General features: G+C 43.1%; 1 protein-coding gene across 2 annotated transcripts in view; it reads left to right on the forward strand.

The window, feature by feature from the left end:
• The window catches only part of scara5 (scavenger receptor class A, member 5 (putative)), a 314,240-nt gene that overhangs the window by 143,813 nt on the left and 152,230 nt on the right, over window positions 1-18,197 (forward strand). The window contains exon 1 of one of the 2 annotated variants that reach the window (XM_068025686.1): window positions 12,618-12,818. The exons of the other annotated variant lie outside the window; for it this stretch is intronic. The gene's annotated coding sequence lies outside the window, so the exon portion shown is untranslated. Of the gene's footprint in view, window positions 1-12,617; window positions 12,819-18,197 lie in introns of those variants that run through there. 2 annotated transcript variants of the gene reach the window in all.

Raw genomic sequence — 18,197 nt, forward strand, 5'->3', positions numbered from 1 at the left:
GGTACTGCAGGGATAAGTGTTAGGACCCCAGCTATTCACAATATATATTAATGATATAGATGAGGGAATTAAATGTAATATATCCAAGTTTGCAGACGACCCAAAGCTGGGTGGAAGTGTGAGCTGTGAGGAGGATGCAGAGAAGCTCCAGTGTGATTTGGACAAGTTGAGTGAGTGGGCAATACATGGCAGATGCAGTATAAAATGAATAAATGTGAGGTTATCCACTTTGGTGGCAAAAAAGAAAGGCAGATTATCATCTGAATTGCGATAGATTGGGAAAGGGGAAGGTGCAGCGAGACCTGGGTGTCCATGTGCACCAGTCGCTGAAAGTAAGCATGCAGGTGAAGCAGGCAGTTAAGAAGGCAAATGGCATGTTGGCCTTCATAGCGAGAGGATTTGAGTACAGGAGCAAGGATGTCTTGCTGCAATTATACAAGGCCTTGGTGAGACCACATCTGGAGTATTGTGTGCAGTTTTGGTCTCCTTATCTGAGGAAGGATGTTCTTGCCTGGAGGGAGAGTAGTGAAGGTTCACCAGACTGATTCCTGGGATGGCAGGACTGACGTAAGAAGAGAGATTGGGTCGATTAGGCTTGTATTCACTAGAGGTTAGAAGAATGCGGGGGGGGGAGGGGAATCTCATAGAAACCTACAAAATTCTAACAGGACTAGACATACTAGATGCAGAAAAGATGTTCCCGATGGTGGGGGAGTCCAGGACCAGGGGTCACAGTCTAAGGATAAGGGGTAAGCCATTTAGGACTGAGATGAGACGAGAATTCTTCACCCAGAGAGCGGTGAACCTGTGGAATTCTGTACCACAGAAAGCAGTTGAGGCCAAATCATTAAATATATTCCAGAAAGAGTTAGATATATTTCTTAGGGCTAATGGGATCAAGGGATACGGGGAGAAAGCGGGAACCGGATACTGAGTTTGGATAATCAGCCATGATCGTATTGAATGGCGGAGCAAGCTCGAAGGGCCGAATGGCCTACTCCTGCTCCTATTATTCTATGTTTCTATGTTTCTAAACATGCTGCTGAGAGTCTACACGTTCAGCCGGAGGCCCCAGGTTTGTTCGAGACTAGCACAAGGTAAAGCTAGCCTGCACTTCTTAAAGCCAGCCTGCATCTCTTAAAGGGCAGCATTCTGGCTGCAGCAGGTGTTGGAATTGTCTCTGTGAATGTTTGTCAAAAGGAAAAAAGAGGAACAATTGAATAACAGGCTAGAGGGAAGTCTCCCAGATTCTCTGATGCAGCGCTGGAAGCAGTGTTAGAGCAGGAAAGGAGGAGAGGCGTCATGTTTCCACAGGGGGCTAGGAGGCCCTCCAAGTGTACACTGCAAAGAGAATGGGAGCAGGTAGTCAAAGAGGTCAATACAAAGAGTCTGGATGCAAGGATCTGGCTGCAGTGCTGCAAAAAGTTCAATGATCTCACACAAGTGGGTGAAATCAGTGAATGCAACTTCAAATGCCATATCTTACCCACTGCACCACAAACCTCACACAACACTCACACATCAGCAATCTCTAGTGAGTAGAACTCATACCTAACATTCATATGCTTAGCGCTACTGCAATTCTCGCACCCACATACTGCCAGATATTCAGCTATAACAAGCGCATTACACAAACACTTTGCAACACACTCTTCTTACTCTCTTGCAGGACAAGGCAGCACATAACAGGAGGGAGCAGCAGAGAACCAGCAGGGGACAGGCACACCTGCATCTCCTGAGCTCTTAGGATGAGACTGTGGTCTGAATTATTGGCATGGCTTTCACTGAGGCCATCTCAACCACTGCCACTGAAATCATCCAGAATGACGATATGTTCCTGCCTTATGCATCTTCTCAAATCCTACTTCACCCTCATCCTGCAATCTGGTATGAAGTACAAGTTGCAGGTAGTGTAACCATGCACCCTGCACCCCCTTTCCCTAACCCTAACCCTTCCCTTCTGCATTTCTGCTTTCAAATACCCAAGACCTGCTGCCTGGACAGCCAGTGCAGCCAGACATTGAAAGACGAGAGCAAGAGCACAACATCTGATGAAGAAGCATCGTCACTTCATTTGACATTCACAGCCACCAACTCAGATACTGGCACTGTGCATACTTTGGAGGGCAATATAGAGGTGGGATCAGCATATGGTGAGTTATTGGGTGCAAGTGGCCTGCAGCCAGGCCAGGGGATAGGACAGTCCGTGTACAAGGTCCCCAGAGGGTGAGGTCACAGGCGAGTTCTACTGGAGAGGAGTCAGATGGAAACTTGGATGGGGCAGTGTACAAGAAAAGGCTAACGGACATGCACATAGAGATGCTTGGTGCATTGGAAGGTCTACCACAGAGTTAGTTATCACTGTAAAGGGCATGGAGGAGTCCAGCTCCAACTTGGCACAGTTTTTCGCTTTGTTATTCATGACGCTGAAACAATGAAATCTAACATGGCACACAGAGCTCTTCTCTCCCCTCCTTAAGCAAACATTAACAGTTCTTGTGCTGTTGAGTGACTTCATGTCTGATTGTGAGGGCACAAGTTCAAGCTAGTCTGCACTACTTAAAGCCAGCCTGCCTTTCTTAAAGGGGAAGGTGCATTTTGACTGGAGCAGGTGCTGGACGTCATTCTAAGTGTGGTTTGACCTGGGAAAGACACAAGTATGGTAAACAAGAAGTTCAATGAGCTCACATAATTGGTCAAAGGCAGTGAATGCATCTTCAGATGCCATAGTCTTATAACTGAACCATATGTCTCACACACTGCTCCTTTCACTACCACCCCTTCACTCACCTTCCAACAATCTCTATCAACCACAACTTCACATTCAGAACTTCACCTCAACCTCACACATTTTGCACTGCTGCAAGCCTCACACTTGTGCCTCACAGTTTGCGCACACACTGCCAGCTATTCAACCATGACAGCCACATCACCCAAACTCATGCACCACACTCACTGACACACTTTCCTCTCTCTTGCAGGACAAGGTGGTGCACAACCAGAGGCGACAGCAGTACCTAACCACGGGGGACAAGCACGGTTGCATGTCCTCATCCCAATGGAGGGAACAGTGCTCACAATCATTGGATTGGCAACGACTGAAGTCATAGCCTGGAGCGGGGCTGAAAGTATAGAAGATGATGGCACGCTGATAACTAATCCTCCTTCCCACATCCCACTTCTCTCTCATCCCACAATCTATTCTGATTTACAGGCTGCAGATGGTGTAAACATGCACGTCTTACTTCCCCCCTCTTCCCTCTCCACAAACCTATCCTTGTGCCTTTCTCTTTTTGAATACCCAAGAACTGCCATCTGGCCAAGCAGTGGTGCAGGAACAAGGGGCGGAAGAGGAAGAAGAGACTGATGATGAAGAAACACCATCACTCGCTTTCACACTCACAACCACCAGTTCAAATACTGACACTGTGAGTACTTTAGATGAGAGCTTAGAGGCGGGATCTGCATGAGGAGAGAGGCGAAGCACGAGTGGCCAGCAGACAGAGTAAGGGCAAACAGTAGCACAGATGCCAGTTTGCTGGAGGTCAAGGTCACACACAGGTTCTGGTGCAAGAGACTCAGATGAAGTCTTTGCTGGGGTGGCGTACAGAAAAAAGCTGATGGTTATGCACAATGAACTACTTGGTGCATTGGCAGGCCTGCCAGAGCCTATTGTTACTGTCAAGAAGTGTGGAGGAGTCCAGCTCCAACTTAGAAGAGGGCTTCACGCAGATCTCGGAGAGCATCCTTTCCAGTGTGGAAATGGTGGCCAACTCCATGATGCAACATCTGGTTGCTGATGTCTCACATTCCATTGCAGTACAGGCAGAAGCGACACGACATCTGAGTGCCGCAGGGGATCTCAGACTGAAATTATGTAAGCCATGGCAAGGCCAGCTTGGTGCCATGCAGGCTCAGACTGCTGCCTTCATGGTTGCAGATACCAGTACTGAAAGGGGCTTGCAGGCTCTCACCACAGTCCAGCAATCTGTGTTCCAGCAGATTACTAGGATTGCAAAGGCACCACCCTGGGGGAGTGGCAGTTTAGACCAACATCCTCCAAGGCCATGTGCAGAATCCCCTACTGAAATTCAGCAGCCTTCCACCAGCCATGCTGCAGCCACTTGGGTAGCACAGTGTAGGAGCTCTAGGACAAGCAAAGGCACATGGAGGACAGGGTGATTAATTGAATTTTGTTTGGAATATTGGATGGTTTGATCAATGAAGTTGTTTTGGCAAATTTGTTTTGTGGTGGTGTTTATTTCAGCATTGTGGCCAAGAGGACAATGTGATGGTCACTGACAGAGGGAAATTGGGGCTGTGTTCATTGGTTTTGCAGTCGGATGAGCCAATCATGGGCAGCCCAGCAGGAAATGGGTTGCATTGGCCTGCTGCTCCTCCTCTTCCTCAGCTGCCACAGGTGGGCAGGGGTTGTGCTGTCATGATGGTGAAATTGTGCAGGTTTTTGATTTTTATTCATTCATGCAATCTGGACATCTCTGGCAAGGCCAACATTTACTTTCCATCCCTAATTACCTTTGAGAAAGATGCCATAGGTGACGACAAATCATGACCTGCATTCTGGTGAGTACCGCAGGGCTCCACCATAGCGGTCCAGGCAGCAGAAGCATTGCTTAAGCACCCTGATGGTGTGTCGGTGATATCTTGTGTGGCTCTCGTTATATGCCTGCTGTCCATATGTGTGTGGGGGTTGTGCACCAGTGTGATAAGCCAGGTGGTCGGCGGATAGCCTTTGTCATCCAGTAGTCACCCTCTGGTTGCTCGTTGTGGCTCAAACGCTGATGGTAGAGCAGACTGACACAGAATAAAGGGATCATGACTGATTCCAGGAAACTCGGGCATTACCTGCATGCTCCACTGAGCATAGCCACACACCAGCTGCACACTGTGGAACACTTTGCGGTTGCGGTACATCTCTGAATTTATATGCAGTGGCTGCAAAGCAACCTGTGTGCAGTCTCTGACACCCTGCATAATAGGGAAGCCTGCTATTCTGGTGAAGGTATGTGCACACTCCACCTACTTCTCTCTGGAGAGAGAGAATGTCATGTCCTCTCCTCTCTGTGCATAAAGAGTGTCCGTCACCTCCCTTGTGCAATACTGGATGGAACACTGGGAGATGTTGCAAATATTCCCTGCTACAGCCTGAAGTTCATGGTTCGTAAAAGTTCATGACTGCAGTCACCTTCACAGCCACGGGCAATGCTGCCCTCATCCTGCAACAGGTGGCAGATTTTGGTGAACATCTCCTTAGTGAAACAGAGACGTCACAAACACTGTTCCCAGCTTCGGTTGAGGAAAGAGAGTTGCTCCCCTGCTGAGAACCCTGCTTCCCCTCCCCCTCCTCCTTCTTCTCCCTTTAGGAACAGCGTATCCTGCTCTGTGTCACCTCTGCTCATTCTCCCTGTCATGGTAACTACAGCACTGATAACTGGAAGCAATTGGTCTGAACAGAACCCTTAAATTGAGAACTAAGGTCTTCAGCACGTCACACCACTCCCTGTAGACTTCACTAACTTTAAGTAGCAGTACAAAATTCCAAGCACTCCTGCTAACTCAGAAACAGCCAAGAGAAATCAATCAGTAACTAACCAGAAAGTAGTTAATGATCTCTTTAAAAAGCACTGGTGGTGAAATCCTTCCTGCTGCTGAACACATGTTCAATTGCACAAGGTGTTAGCTGGAGATTTGAGATGGAAAATGGCACTGCCAGAGTCAAATCAGTATTACACTTTGAGTGATGTCTTGATCTGCCTACTCTGTTTACGCCCTGCAAACAGTCTCAGCATCCGTGCTCACAGCCTACCCAGAATGGCATCTGGCACTACCTGCACCAGAAGTGTGTCCGTGAAGCATGGATGCCATTTTGGACATTGAAACAGATCTTTAACGTTGAAAATACAGGCATTACACAACGAAATTTTGTGACCAAGATTTCTATGAATTTATCTGATACATTGAGCACAGAGATCCAAAAGTAAACTCTCTTTCCCATTAAACATGAAGAATAAAAAGGCAACATACAATTTTGATCAATGTTCCATTGCATTATCATCAACCATGCAAAGTAGCATGCAGTTTTTCCAACTGTAATAAATTTCTTGTGAATCAAAATAATTTCTCACTTAAAAATAGAGATACCGTATAATTTCTAAATCTTTTGTGTGCAAAGTTAAAAAGATTGCGAAACATTATAAACTACTGACATCTAGCAAATTAACTACTTTAACTTTGCACACAAAAGAAAGTAAGGGGCAGAAAATTACTGGGGGATGACTAAATCTGGGCTATATTCGCCCATGGGCTCTGCCACTAATCCTGGCACATTTCATTGCCAAGGCAAGGGAAGTGGCCCTTTGGCGTGTTGGGGTGAATTTATAGTAGGATGTACTCCAACCTGGATTTTTGGCATGATGCTTCAGAGAGTAAATATGCCTCAACTGCTCCCTGTGTCACTTGCACCATTGATTTTTTTTGAAGTCTTTCATTTTCAGGGATTCAGGCCCCAATCTCACCCTGGGACTCAAAATGTTGGCAGCATTTGATGAGGTATGCCTGCTGAGAGCAGGTATACCTCTGATGAAACTGATCTTGGTCCCAACTGTGAGATGGTGGCACAGGAACCTTAGAAAGTCTCCAATCCAATCCTGCCCCTCCTCCTTACATTGATGGATTTGTAGAGGTGGGAAGAGACACCGGTCCCACAAGACCAAGCAGATACCACTGAACATTAATTGAGGATGAGTCCCTTCTCTTCATGAAAACTATGAGATTGATATAAAGAGCTATGATGGTCACTTGAATGGTGTTTATGATGCCTGAAATCTTGGACAGGTGACTAATTTTTAGAAGTTTGTGCCCTCTCCTGTTGTTATCCCTCAACAAACGTCACTAAAAGCAAGTTATCTGGTCATCGTCTCATTACTGTTTGTAGACTTTGCTATGCACCAATTGATTGTTGCATTTCCTATATTACAACAGTGTCTACACTTCTATGGCTGTAAAGTGACTTAGGATGCCTGAGCCTGTGAAAGGCATTGTATAAATGTGTGTTCCTTCTTTTCTTTATTCTTTCACAAAGTTAAGATACTCACAAAATGAATTAAAGTGGAGGTTAGAAAAATTTATTTAACGAGAGAACAGTTTGAATATGGAATTCTCTGCCACAAACCATTGTGGAAAGAGTCTACAAATTATTTAAAGGAGAACTAAATAATTGATTGAAAAAGAGAAATATTAAAGGGCATAGGAAGAGGGTAGGAAAGTAGGATTATATAGAGAGAAACACTGGTGCAGACTTGATTGACTAAGTGGCTTGTTTCTGTGTTGTAACTTTCAATAATCACACAAAGTGATAGTTTGGCTATGTTAGTAGTGCTCTGAACTCTGAAATGTTGTGGGTTTAGGTCCTGCTTAAGCGTGCAATTTAGGAAGTTCTGATGAAAGGTTATTGACTTGAAACGTTACCTCTGTTTCATCTCCACAGGTGCTGCCTGGCCTGCTGAGTGTTTCTAGCATTTTCTGTTTTTAGGAAGAGACTTCAGTACACTAATGAGACAATGCTGCATTGTTGGGAGTGTCACCTTTCAGATGAGGTGTTAAACCAAGGTTCTTTTAGTGGTTTAGGTGGATGTAAAAGACCCCATGGCACCATTCAACAAAGAGCCACTGAAAACAGATTAACTCTAATTCAACTCATTTGCTATTGACTTTGCAATGCAAAAATTGGCTACTGTGTTCGCTGTAGGACAACAATAACTACAGTTTAAAAATCTATTTAATGGATGTGAAGCCCTTTGGTATGTTCTGGGGATGCGATAAGATAACACGGCTGGTAATTTTTACGGAGCTGTTCCGTTTCACCATAACTTTGCCAAGTGGTGATACTGAGCTGAAATGGAAACATTCTGGTTCAGGAGAATACCATATTCAGCAATTAATTGACAGAAAAGTTTCCATATGATATCAAAACTGAGGTAAGACACTTTAGCAATCCAGACTACATAGTATTGAATTCCATAGGGCTTCGCAGACATACATATAACACATTAGTACTGGAACCTCAGGCTTGATCACAGTGTGAGCAAAAAGACAAGTGCAGATGGTGTTATATTTTTGTTGTCTGCTTGATCTTTCCTTGGCTCTGGGGGATACATCTTCTGAGAGATTATGTTATGATACACTATAGTTTCCTTTGTTTTCATTGCCATTTTGCCCTCCTCCCATCTTGAGTTTGAGGCTTCAATCCAACATTCCAGATGAAGAAGGTGAAGATGTCATTTCCTTTTTTTCTCAGATGTGCTTACTCATTCACAACAGAAGCTGAAGAATCTTCTCTCTTTTGGGAAGGAATAAAAGGAGCTGGTGTTCTGGCTAGCGGTGTTATTTTCTGGTTAATTACAGTGTGGTTCCTTTGAACATGTGTGGACTCCTTTCAAGAATTAAGCCTCAACCCATTGAATTTGAATTAAAATCAAACCAGACAACAAAAGTTTGCTTTTGCTTCACACCAGGAGACTTAATACCTGCTGTCTAAGAGATGATAACATAGTGAGATTCATTCATCCGATGGCCAAAGGGCAAGCATTCAGATTATAGATTGAATCAACATCAGATTTTCCAGATGTAGTTTAACAAACCTGTCTTCAATTAAATGTGATACAATTGACAACAACTTTACTGCTCTGGCCAGAAAGGAGTTCATCTGAAAGGAGGTGTCTAGCTACAGTGAATAGGCCCCTTCTCAACAGTCATCTTTTGCCCTGTGTGATTTTATGAAGAAAATAGACATTAGTGTTTGAAGCTGCAACTGCGACCAATGATTCAAGAACTGCTGTGCTGAAGAAGCCTCCAGAACACAACATCAAAACTGAGGTAAGGCCCTTCAGTGAAACTGATAAAACAAAAACAGACTTGTCATACTCTAATTGAAATGAAAACAAAATGCATTAGGGCAACAAAAGAGTTAAATAAAGTCAGTAACTGTAAGGCTTGGCTTGCCGTTTCTCTTTTCAGTACATAAACCAGCTGCAGCCTTTTTCCCTAACCACACACACACTGATTCAATTAAAGTGCATTTATACTACCACCATTATATTGGTATGCGCATGGGATGGATTAACTTAGTTATAAGTGAAAATCCTGTCTTATACTGGAATGAATTTAGAAAATGTTCGCTGGCACAAATGTTCAGAGGTTACCTGCCATTCTTTGTAGTTCTCACTGTTAAGGGATAAGGTGTTGAAATTCCCAACTACGTTAATTTTAACAGAAAACGTTGGTTAGAATCTAAAAGAGCTGGAATATGGGTAGAAAGGATTAACAAGTTATTTTTGCATGTTTAGTGTCACTTTAAGTATTCCTACTCCTTCAAGTATGTATTATCGAACATTAACAGTGAGCTTATCAAGGTTATGTTAAGGCTATTAATAAGAAACTTGTGCAGTATTGGTGAACAATTGAAACAAAAAGTATTTTATTACAGTTTTGACTTAATAATTGGTATTAGCCCCCTAACAAACTGGAGCATTTAAAGTATCACTACAGCAGTGTCAGTACTTGAATAGTATATGGGAATTTTTATCAGGGAATACCAGTATAGCAACCATCAGTGGATAAGTCACAGTACAGCAGCAGGAGGAGGAGGAAAGGGTGATGTTTGAGTGCAGGGGGCACAGGAGGTGATGCTAATCTAGGCAGCTAATATATCTGAAAGGAGCCAGCTGTCTAAGAATCACGGAAGGCAGAGCATGAGAGGCAGACTTACTAGGGTGGCTGTGACTGAGATATTCCACATATTCTACAAAGCCCTCTATGGTCTGTCAGTTGTTTGTAATGCATCACCAGTGAAAAAGACAGTGCTACCGGTATCAACTTTAATAATATGGGAATCTTCTAGGAACCTTTCAGAAATCATTACAGGAATCAACTACTTTTCATTCAACTGGTAATTTTTTTATTGCCCAATAAAAGAATGACAGACTGCAAGATGTAATAAAAATGAGTTAATTTTAGGCAGTTATACAATGATAATAGTATATGAGGTTAATATGCTGTGCTAATGCATTTGCCTCTTGTGTAGATAAATCTCTTTATGCTGGCTGTGCATGGACCGTACCACTACAAGCTTCAAAGTTTAATGGACTAGCAATAGTAAGTTACTTTAGATGTAACTGGTGTGCTGGTGAGGATACAAAACTGGTGTACATGGGGGTACAAAAGGCCTACTACCTGAACCTGCAACTAACCCTGAAGCATTTGCTTTAGTGGTGACAATCTTATTTACTTGAATTGCTGTGGCCTCATTGCTTTCAGCATTGACACCTACTGTGACTTTTGCAGGACTACACAATGGCTCAGAACTGACATGAATGCCAACTTGCTGCTCCAATGTTACTTTGTGCATGCTATTGCTACAGGGCATCTCCTCCAGTTGCCCACTAATCTGCCCTGCATAGAACAGTAGGCACCTTGCAATTCCTGTCCTCAGTGTTACCTCCATCTGATCTCAAGTGAGTTGAAGCCAGCTATGACTACAACTTGGAATTTGAATGCCAAAGCCTCTATAACAACCTCTTGTAAGATGCTATGGTCTATTTATGCGAAATTGTCATGCAGACCCCCACCTGCCAAGAATGAGGCATGTGAATTTTGTCATATGAACATTGATTTTTAAACTGTTGCTGGAGCAAGGAAATGACTTGTTAAACAGATCAGCCGTGGCTGGAAAAAACAATTATATACTCACAGGCAGTGCTTGTGGAGACAAAGGACCATTCCCTGACACATTCAACCCACAATGGACTTTGATCACCAGACAGTGAAAGTGAGGAAGCTCACATTCCAGGATGACTGTTAAGATGGCCGAATCCACAAACAGGCATAGGCAAACCAGCTGGTCACATGACTAACCTGCTGGGCAACCTCAGTTTTTTTGAATTGTACAGACAGTTTGAGAGAGAGAGACTGTTTGTTCCTGGACTGAGAAGACATCTCCTGTCTGCTCCCATCTCTTTCTCATGGAACTCCAAATTCACTGAAGATGTGAACCTCAAGAGAGAAATGTCTCCTACATCGAACAATGTTTAAGAAGAATACTGGACCCCAATGAAAAGCAAGATCTACCTACAATCAAGGACTCGACAGCAAGCTTGAATAACAGTAACCAAAACCATCTTCAGATATTGCCTCAAACTTTTCCACTTTATTTCTTCTGCTCGTTTCTGTCTCTATCTGCATGTGTGTATCGCGTATGCATGCTAGCGTGGGTGCGTCACGTATCTGCAGGCGTTAACTGAATTAGAGTTTAAGTTTCATAAAGCTCAACCTTTCTTCTTTAAACTTAAGAAAACTTGTTTGGCTGGTTTCTTTGCCTTACAATTGGAAAGTAGTGAACAAGGATTCACTAAGGGGCAGTTAAAAAATTGGTGTGTTTAAAATTAAACTCTGTTATGGTAAGACCAGGTGAAGGATGAGAGGGAACCTTAGACCCTCTTCTCACCTGGTTGTAACAGAGATCTTTACTGAAGATGTCATTGATATTGCTATCTCAGCATTATCAATGCTGTATGTCTTACCCTGTGATTCCCAAACACAACAATTTACTTCCATCTGTCTTCTTGCTGATGATTAATTCCTGATAAATGGTAACAGTTGATATTCCAATAAGTGATGCTACTTGGATTCAGCTGGAGGACGATTCTGTTTTCCTTGCTCTGATGATACCTTTTGGTAAATAAATGCGTTAATTCATATGGATATTGAATTATATATGTCTGATTATCCACTTGGTTGCAATCACCATTTGTGAACATATTCATGAAACATACTGTCCAAGTCATAGTAATATTAAATAAACAGAGTAATATCTGCTGACCTTCTCCCAGCCGACAGCAATGGTGCAAACCTCACCTGATAAAAATACATTTTATGATTGACTGCTGTCATCAAAATTATTAGAAAGCTATTTCATAATTCCTGACTGCAAAGTTTTAAGGAAGAAAAATAATAAATAGCAAAATGTGAAAGTTAAGACAGAACCAATCGCCCTCAGGTACAGAAGGAAAAGGATTAAGTTGCGGAGAAATTACACACAACAAAAGCTACTGCAACTGCGTGAGAACATTGTATCACAAAAATAATCCCTAATAACCCTCATACATGAAGAAAACAGCAACATGTTAAATGACTTTAATAGGCACATGATAAGCTGTGAGGTTAACATTACAGCCTGTATTAATATTATGCTGTTTTTGCCAGCAACACTAGCTGGTGCCAGCATTCCAGCAACTGAGAAATGCAACAGCATTTTATTATGAACCTACCAGAATTAAATAGTATTTTAATTGACATTTAAAACGATTATAGAATATCTGTGACAAACAGCATCAGCAGGAAGCTTCCCCGTCAGAAGAGCAAACATTTTAACATTTGTCGTAATAACAACTTCTTGAGTTACAGAACTCTTGGAACACAGGCCTGATCCAGATTCTGTCTCCTCCCTTAAATCTTTTCCACCTCCCATTATTTCACAATTTCCTTTCTGGGAAGAGTTTTTTGGATTAAGAACTGGACCATTCTTGTGACAACATTGGTACAATGTTGTTGTAGGATCATGCACTGTGTTTAATGACAGACCATGTTCATGTCACTTTATGGAAAAAGCTACAATGTTCAAAGCTAAAATAATGTGAATCAGCTTAATGATTTTAACATTCACTGTACTTCAGTTTAAATGACACAACATTGGTTTAACTATAACTGCAAGGAAAATACACAAAAGATTCTTTAATACAAAGGTAAGCCATTATAATTTTACCATAAATGATTTGTTGTGTTTTTATATAAATTTGGTAAAAACAGAAATCAGTGTTTAAACTTTGGCTATTGCTTTAAAATAATTTAAACGTGAGACATGAAAACCAACTTTTTACTGTTCAAAAATTTATGTTATGAAGTACAATAAGATTTTTTACACGCTTATAGCAATTAAAATACTGGTTTCTATGATGAGATCCTTCCAAAACTTTGTTAATTCCAGCAGGGAAATAGTACTCGTAGGGATCAAGTGTTGGGGATTGGGCTGCAGCATTGTAGCCTACATTTTCTGTGAATGTGGCTCCCTGCTGGAAGCACGGAATCTTGGAATCACTCTAGTGGGTAAATGTACCGCATGTGGTGGCATTAAGCCATTCAAACCAGAGGCAAGGATTCCTTTGGATGATACATGTAGGGATGTTTAAAAAGATGCCTGTGCAGTTTTCTCTGGTGGCTAGTGCGAAAAGAATAAGAAGAAAGATGTTCTAAAAGGTAATATTGACCAGTTCACTACAATAATGAGGACAGGAAATCTTCACAAACACATTTAAAATGTCAGTGCGGTGAGTGACCAGAGGAATTCTTAACCCCCAGGAAGGTTCAAGGTGTGATCCTTGGCTTGTGCTTGGTTGTTGATGTCAGTTGTATGGCAGTAGCCGTGTTGCTTTTTCCTCTGGGCCAGGAAAATAAAACTCAAAAATTAAAACAGAAAATGCTGGTAACAATCAGCCAATGGAAAGAGTAATGGGTCGAATTTTACCAGCCCCTGGATGGCGAGATTGGAGGCAGAGGGCTGGTAAAAGAGCAGGGGAGTTGCATTGGAACAGTTCCCTGTCACTGTCCCGCTGCTGGGGAAGTTTCCCAGTGGCATGCAGGAGGCAGGCAACCAATTTGCATAATAAAGGCCCCAATTATGAGCCATTTTATGGGGCCACCCGCATTTTGCCGACGGTGGAGCGGCCCCACTCCCTACTGCATTTTGTACACCTGTCCGAGGGATCCTCAACTTTTAGGCATCCCTGAGGTTTCCCATTGGGGCTGCTGAGGCTTCAGAATTAAGAACACAAAATGCTGGAAATACTCAGCAGGTCGGGCAGCATCTGTGGAGAGGGAAGCAGAGTTAACGTTTCAGATCTGTGATTCAGAGCTGCCGGCCTTCTGATTGGTCCGGCAGCATCAGGAGTCCACCTGCCATCCTTGATTGGACTGCAAGCCAGCAAACGGCCAACTGGGAAGCTGCCTGCGGTCAATCGCCGAGCAGGTGCCACTGCCAGTATGTGTGAACTTGGGACCCTCTTTTCAGCCTGATGTTGGGGTACCGAAGCCTGCAGTAAAATTCAGCCAGATATATCAGGTGGATAACGTATCATGAGAACTGGAACATGTTATAGATGATCAGCTTTTAAGTAGGTACAGAGTGAGGCAAAAGGGGCCAGGATATAGAAGAAAGATGTCTTTGATTGGGTAAAGGCAGCAGATGATTAAATGGAAAAAGTGGCAATGGTGCAAGGCAAACATAGGTGATAATGAGCAAAATTAGAGAAATAAAAGATGTGTCCAGTGGAAGTGTAAATGTTTGCAGGATAGCAGAGGGAAAAGGAACGATGGAAAATCTGGCAAAGCAGAGTAGGCTCCCGTGGTCCAAGAATGCGGTATAAGAAAGGCAGGTCTGCTCCTCTCTATCTCTGTAACTTCCTTCAGCCCTACAACTCTCCATGATCTCTGCGCTCCTCCAATTCTAGTCTCTTGCGCATCCTTGATTTTCATCACTCGCCATTGCTGGCCATGCCTTCAGCTGTCTAGGGCCTGAGCAATGGAATTCCATCCCTAAAACTATTCGTCTCTCCACCTCTCTCTCTTCCTTTCAGTCAGTCCTTAATACTTAGCTCTTTAACCAAGCTTTTAGTCATCTGTACTGATATGTCTATGTGATTTGGTGTCAGATTTTGACTGATAATGCTCCTGTGAAATACCCTGGGAGGTTTTTCACCATGTTACAGCTATAGAACTGTAAGTTTTGTTGTCCCTCACAGTGTATCAACAGGGGAGACTCATCCCAAGCACCAGCCTATAAAATAAAATAAAAGGTTATTGAATGTAACAGAATATTGGTCAAGAGAAAACATTCCCTTCTTCAAGTCTAATTCATACAAAGTTTCTTTTCATTCATTGAACTGCATGAAACATAAAACTATAAATAAGTTTATCGGGTTCAGAATATCCTAATGATCATGGATGCTCTTCCATTTGGGAATGTGTTTTGAATGGGGAGGGGGTGTAGTGGCTTTAGAGGCCAAGAAGAGCTGGAATTTCTGAGCCAGTGTCCAAAATCCAATCATAATCCCGTCTTTAAGTACATAAAATCTTTAAACCATTAGGGAACACAGATGCTTTCCTCTCACTATGCTGCTTGGGAAACTGAAAAAATCCCTCCCTACCATTAAAACTGGCAAGAAAAACATTTGATGGTCAACAATCATGCGCTCAAATCCTGAGGCTGCCAAGAACTAATTGACAGCTATATGTTTTCACAACAAAAAAAGGATATCACCTTTATCTTAGCTCTAGCAACTGCATGTTTACCTGGACATTGGAGAACACGAGGCACGGAGAAGGGTCAAATCCTGTTCAGTAAGAGTAAATCTTTGTCTGCATCGTCCATGGGAGTGGTGGGGGCCTGTGACTTTCACACATATCTCACTTTTGTACTATTTGCGCAACAGTGTCTAATTAAGTAATGCACAATGTCAGGCTGAAATCCTCAATAAAAGCTTTCCATTGAAGGGCACCCTTGTTATTTAGAGGAATACTTGCCATGAGCTGTTCTTCAATTAGTCAGGCCCAGTTTACAGTAAAACTCTTACATGTCAGTGACTAGGGTAAAGATTGCCATGAAGCAGATGTTTTCTGCTGCAATGCATACTTCACCCCAGTGGCTGACATGAAACTTTCTCCCTTTGTGTAATTTTGCAAGTGATCTTTATTTTAACTGACAGGTTGTATTTTTTCTTTTATTTGAATGTGTGAAGTGACATAATAGCACCATCAAATAAACTTATACGGGAAAACGCAGCAAATATTTCTTGCTTAAAAAATCTTATATGGTCCAAATTTGCTAATTTACAGTTCCTCCGCAGAGTTCCAATGTGTTATTTTCTTGGTTATTAACAGCAAGAACTTTAACTAAATGAAATTGCAATGGTGTTTCTAAGGAATGTGAAAAATTCTACTCATGCTGAGCAGTGTGGATAAGTTCTGCCTCCATTTGTGTGGAAATCAACCTGTTGGTGTATTGGGACAGTTTTTTTCAGCTAAGGAATGGTCCATGAGAAAAAGAGGGTATACAAAATAGCTTTTCCCAACAAATATTTGTTGAAATTCTGATAGACAACAAAATCTTTTTATATATTTTGCAAACGAATGTGATATCACAATGTCATGGTTGTGAAAGTTGATAACCTGAAAACGGGGGTGGGGCTCACAATGCACAATTATACCCTGCCCATTGCTTACGATGGAGGCAAACATCATGCTGCCTGCTGATTTACATGACTGTAGTGGCGAGCCAGTGCGAAACGTGCTGTTGAGTGGCTGCATGCCTGAGCAGGCAGCGCAAAATTGTGAAAGGCTAGAATGAGTTCAAGCTAGCCTGCACTACTTAAAGCCAGCCTGGACCTCTTAAAGAGGAGCTGCATTTTGGCTGGAGCAGATGCTAGAAGTCATTCGAAAAGTGATTTTGACCTGGAACAGACACAAGAGTGGCACAATATAGTAGACAGTGGGCTCCAAGATTTTCCAATGCTGCACTGGAGCCTTGGTGCAGGAGGTGGAGAGGAGGAGAGATGACATCTATCCACAGGGGACCTGGAGGCCCTCCAGACAAACTTTACGAAGGCAATGGGGTAGTTAGCAATAATGGTCAATGCCAGCAGTCTAACCCCAAGGACCTGGATGCAGTGCTGCAAGAAGTACAATGACTTCACATGAATGGTCAAGGTCAGTGAATGTATCTTCAAATGTCACATCCCACCAAATGCAGCACTAACCTCAGACACTGCTCAATGTACCACACCCCCATCACTCACCCACCAACAATCTCTATCAATCAGGAGTCATACCTAACATTTAAAGCTTCACCTCATCCTCACACACTTAACACTCCTGTAAGCCTCACATCCACATCTCAGAGCTTGTGCATACTGCTGGCTATTCAGCCATGACAGCCACATCACCCAAACACATTCCACCGCACACTTCCCTCTCTCTTTCAGGACAAAGATGGCACATGAACAAAGGCAATAGCACCCACAAGGTATGGTCAGGCATAGTTGCATGTTGTTTCAGCCATGGAGATGAGTGTGTTTACCATCATTGGAGTGGCCACAACTGAGGCCATGGCAAGTGGTGGAGCTGAAACCATCGACGATGTCAGTATCCTCATACGTAATCCTTCTTCTCACATCCTACTTCACCCTTCAACCCATACTCTCTTCTGATTTACAAGCTGCAGACGGTGTAAGAATGCACCTCTTACTTACCCCTTACCACTCACCACAACCCTACCCTTGTACCTTTCTTCTTTCAGAAAGCCAAGAACTGCAACCTGTTCAGGCAGTGGTGGAAGAGCAGGAAGACAGTGATGAAGAAGGAACACAGTCATTCGGCTTCAAACTTGCAGCCACCAGCTCATATTCTGACACTGTGTACACGTTAAAGGATAGCTTAGAGGCAGGATCTGCATATGGTGTGACATTAGGCATGAGTGGCCTGCAACCAGGGCAGGGGCAAGGATAGCACAGCCACCAGCTTTCTGAAGGTTGAGCTCGCATGTGAGTTCAGCTGCAGAGGAGTCAGATCAGGACTTCAATGGTATGGCCTACAGAAGAAGGCTGGAAGTTATGCACAATGAAATGCTTGGTGTATTGGCAGACCTACAAGAAAGCCTGTTGTCAATGTCAAGGAGAATGGAGAAGTCCAGAACCAACTTGGCACAGGGCTTTGCGCAGAGATTGGAGCCCATCCTTTCTAGTGTGGAAGTGCTGGCCAACTCCATGACAGCACTTGCAGACCCAACCATGATGCAGCATCTGATGGCGATGTCTTAGCTTCCATTGCAGCACAACCAGAAGCCATTCAACGTCTTGGTGCTGCAGTGGAAGCTTAGATTACTATCATACTAGCTCAGCTTGCTGCCACACAAGCTCAGACTACTGCCATCATAGTGGTGGATACCAGTACTCAAAGGGACTTGCAGTATGTGACAGCATTTAGATTGGGGGCAGCTGTTTGAGGGTAAATCAACATCTGACATGTGGGAGTCTTTCAAATGTCAGTTGATTAGAATCCAGGACCACCATGTT

Source organism: Heterodontus francisci, chromosome 3 (genome assembly GCF_036365525.1).
Source record: "Heterodontus francisci isolate sHetFra1 chromosome 3, sHetFra1.hap1, whole genome shotgun sequence".
NCBI lineage: Eukaryota > Metazoa > Chordata > Chondrichthyes > Heterodontiformes > Heterodontidae > Heterodontus > Heterodontus francisci.